This window comes from Lipotes vexillifer, unplaced genomic scaffold (genome assembly GCF_000442215.2).
Source record: "Lipotes vexillifer unplaced genomic scaffold, Lipotes_vexillifer_v1.1 scaffold1063, whole genome shotgun sequence".
In the NCBI taxonomy this organism is placed as follows: domain Eukaryota; kingdom Metazoa; phylum Chordata; class Mammalia; order Artiodactyla; family Lipotidae; genus Lipotes; species Lipotes vexillifer.
This window is the reverse complement of record NW_006799734.1, coordinates 2,992,054-2,995,850: the sequence shown is the minus strand read 5'-3', so window position 1 is coordinate 2,995,850 and position 3,797 is coordinate 2,992,054.

The following is a 3,797-nucleotide window of genomic DNA, read 5'->3' as shown; positions in this document are numbered from 1 at the left end:
GCGTCGGAGCCCCAGATGGCCGTGGGCTCCCCCCCCCCCAGGCAGCTCCCCACCTTCCTTCCCGGGAAACACCTACTGTGTCGATTCTCCTGCCCAATCCCAGCATCTGCCTGGTCCAGGGTTTTGGGCTCAGGTGGCCTCTGCACAGTGCCCAGCACCGTCGGTCTGGGGTGGTTTCCAGATGGTGCCAGGCTGGGCCCAGGGCACGGACCTCCCGACCCAGGGAGGCCTTAATACTTCAAGGTGCAGTGTGGGCTGTGCCTCATGGCCCCAGTGGCCCCAGATGGCGTCTCCTGTACGTGCTCCTCTGGCCTCACAGCAACATCACCAGCTATAAATAGCCCTGGCGCTAGGCCAGCAAGCCTCTCCCTGAGGAAGCTTCTAATTCTCATCTTCTGCAGGGAGCGGCTCCACTGCCCACCAGGGAGGGAAGCCACGAGGACGCAGCCCCAGAGGACAGTTTGGCTGCTCCAAGGTTTCTCTTAATCGTCAATCAGTGACGAGTGATTTTAATTTTGTTTACGAAATTCTCCTGTGATTTGCACATTGCCCACAATGAGCATCTATAACCTTGTATACAGTTAAAAAACAGCTTATTTATTGCAACTTCCGAGGGTTCACGAAATTCAGCCAAACAACGCCGAGGAGATAAGAATTCGGCCAATTCCTCTAATCTCCACCACTTCGTCATTCCAAAAAGATGGAGAGGAATTTTTTAATGTAGTACATAAATTAGGGTACCTTTCTGAGTCACAGATCCTTCTGGAAATCGTGAAGGCCCTTTCCCCAGGAAAACACACGTACCCTTGCGTGGCACGCATTTTGCAGATGCCCCCAGGAAATTCACCAGCACCCCCTTCCCCCATCGCTCATCACTGAGCCCTGGGATTCCAACCATGTGGTGGGAACAGGGGCTGGTGCCAGAGAAGGCATCACGGAGTCCAGTTTAAGGCACTCGCAAGGCGCCTGTCCCAAGGCCCCGCCCCTCCCCCCCTTTCCTGCCCGCTCCAAGCTCTCCCTCCCCAGCCCCATCGCTCCATCCCGGATGTGGTCCTAGTGCACTTGGAGCTCGGGTCGGGGTTTACGGATCACCTCCTAGGCGGCAGGGGCTGGCCCAGGCCCTGGGGAGGACCCCCGCCCCCAGCACACCCTCCCTGAGAGACTGGCCATGGGGAGTCCTGGGAGGTGGGGGGGGGGCCATGGGAGCTAGGTCTTTTATCGTTTATAAACGTCAGATGAATTAGCCAGTAAATACACAGACGGATGACAGCATAGCCAGCTTAGCCTAAAAGGTGTCCCATCATCAGAGAGCACAAAACGCCTATCAAAACAGCAGTCACAAAGAAGGTTTTCTTCCCACCTCATTTCAAGGCTTCATTTACATAACTGAAACCGCAGAATAAAGGGTTTCTCTGGATCCTCCTTCAAGGGCGGGGCACTGGTCCCCAGGGGCGTGTGGAAAAAATACACTGGCAGCCAACCTCTTTATCTTGATTGCCGGGTTATGTGCCCACATGCGATAAGAAAACAGAACACCCCTCCGGGGATGCTTCTGGATTTGCAAACTGTAGGCCTGACCCTCTCACCTGCACCGATATGGCGACGTTAATGCCGGACCGAGAGGGGCGGCCGAGTTCTCTCGCCAGGGAATCACGTACATTCTCGGCCCGTGGACACAAACGGCCCTTTCTGTGGCCCTGGGTCTCCGAAAATTCGTGCTGTATGACAGTGGCTTCATTTCAAACCCTCTAAGCCCTAATGTCCCGCTGTCTCGCTGGCAGCCGCCACCCCAGGCCTGGGCATGTGAACGGTGTTTATGTAGCAGGACACGGAGAGGGAAGGGGCTGCGAGGGGCGTCCTCTGTAGCGTTACGCACCGACGCGAAGAAAGGCCAAAGCGCCTCATTTAGGGCCCAATTATAAACCTGTCCTTTGCATCTCCGGTCGCTCCAGCCCGCGCCCCCGCGTCCCCAAACCCGCGCCCGGACGCAGACACGGGGGCCCGAGCGCCGCGCGGATAGCCGGCAGCTCCGGGGCGCGGGGCGCACGGACGCACTGGGCCTCGGGGAAGGGGCGCGGGCGGGCGCCGGGAATGGGTGGCGCGCCCCGGCCTGCGGGCGCAGGTGGCAGGAGGAGCAGGGGGGCCTGCGCGCCGCGCCCCGGGACGGAGCCCCGCGGCCCCTTACCTCGGAGATGCGGCGACTGCAGCGGCGGCGCCTCCGCGACTCGCGCGCGAGCGACCCGGTACCCGGCCTGCGCTCGCTCCGCAGCTCCCAGCCCGCCGGCTCCGCCCCCGGCCTCAGGCCCGCCCCCAGACCCGCCGGCGCGCCCCCTGGCTCCCAGTTTCCGCGCCCGGTCCGCCCCACGCCCTGCCCTCCCCGCGCTCCCATTGGAGTACCCGTCCCGGGACCCGCCCCCCAGCCCCCACTGGCCCCCTCTCGGGCCCGCCCCCCCAGGCCCGCCCCGCGCTCTCTGGGCGGCTCCGCCCCGCCCCCTCCCGCCCGGGCTGCCGGGCGCGCTGAGGCCGTCAGAGCGCGGACCCTGCCTTACAAGGCGGGTCGGCGCTGGCCCCAGGGCCCCACGGCTCCGCGGGGCGGGTTGTCGCCCGTGCGGTCCCACCTGGCCCTCCGCGACCCCGGACGCGGGTCGACGGATGGGCGCGAGGACGGGCCTCCCGGCTGGGGGCGGCCGGGCGCTGGCCTCTCTGCGGAGACGCTCGGGCCAACGCTGGGATCCGGGGTGGCCGGGCTCGGGCCCCACGGAGGGGAGCAGGGTGGGGCGGGGAGTGGGGCCGCCCCGCGAGAGTTTGGGGGACAGCGGGAGGGTGAGGCGAGCGCCTGGCTGGGGTGGGCCAGAAGCGGGGAGGCGGGTCCGTGCCGGACCCTGGGCGCGGTGCGCAGCTGGGACGCCTTCCCGGGGGCAGGCGGCGGCGCCCCAACCCGGGCCCCCACTCCAGCTGGAGGCGGGCCATCTTCCTGCGTCCGACCGGGGCCTCCGCGGGTTACCTGGGTGAAAGCAGCCGACCTCAGAGCCTCTTCCAGGGTCGCTTCCTCTCTCTTTTCACGGTACACCTGCCGCCTCCTCTCCGCCAGGCCGGCTCTGCGCCAGGAGGGGTGGGCTCGGAGGCAGGGCGCGTCCCCGCCTTCACCAGGAGGTTGGTTGCTCAGCCGAAGGTTCTGGGGCCGCGGCGACAGGGAGGTTCTAGTACTGAGACTTGGGGTGCAGGGGTCTCCCTCTCTATCCTCCAGGACCCCCTCCAGTGGAGCAAGCCGCCCCAAGCTGTCCAGATGCCCGGGCTCCAGGGGGAAGTGTGGCCTCTAGCTTCACTGCTGTAGTGCCTGGAGCTGGCCAAGGAGCCCACCGCAGGCCCCGTCCTCCCCTCTTGGCTGCAAAGCCCCCCACCCTGAGCCTTACACATACACACCTCCGTGGCCCATCTGGCCACAGACCTCACTCCCCGCCCCCCCAACCCAGGCTCTGTCCTCTGTCCTGACTGCAGAGACCCCACACCCGACCCCAGGCTCTGCCCAGCTCTCAGGTCTCTTCTGAATCGGAATTGCAGGCAGCAGCTTCCAACTTCACCTGGGATCCCGGCCGGGCCAGACAGCAGAGGAAGCCGGGGTGCTGAGCCAGAGAAGGGGTGACAGGTGCTGCTGTCCAACGGGTCGCCCGCCCCCGGGAGAGAGGATGCGGTTTTCTCGACCCTTCGGGAGCCAGAGACAGGCAGGCTGAGCCCGCCCATCCCCACCGTGGTCCTGGGCTGAAGTGCCTTCCTCTCAACCCCTCCGGTTTCTGCTC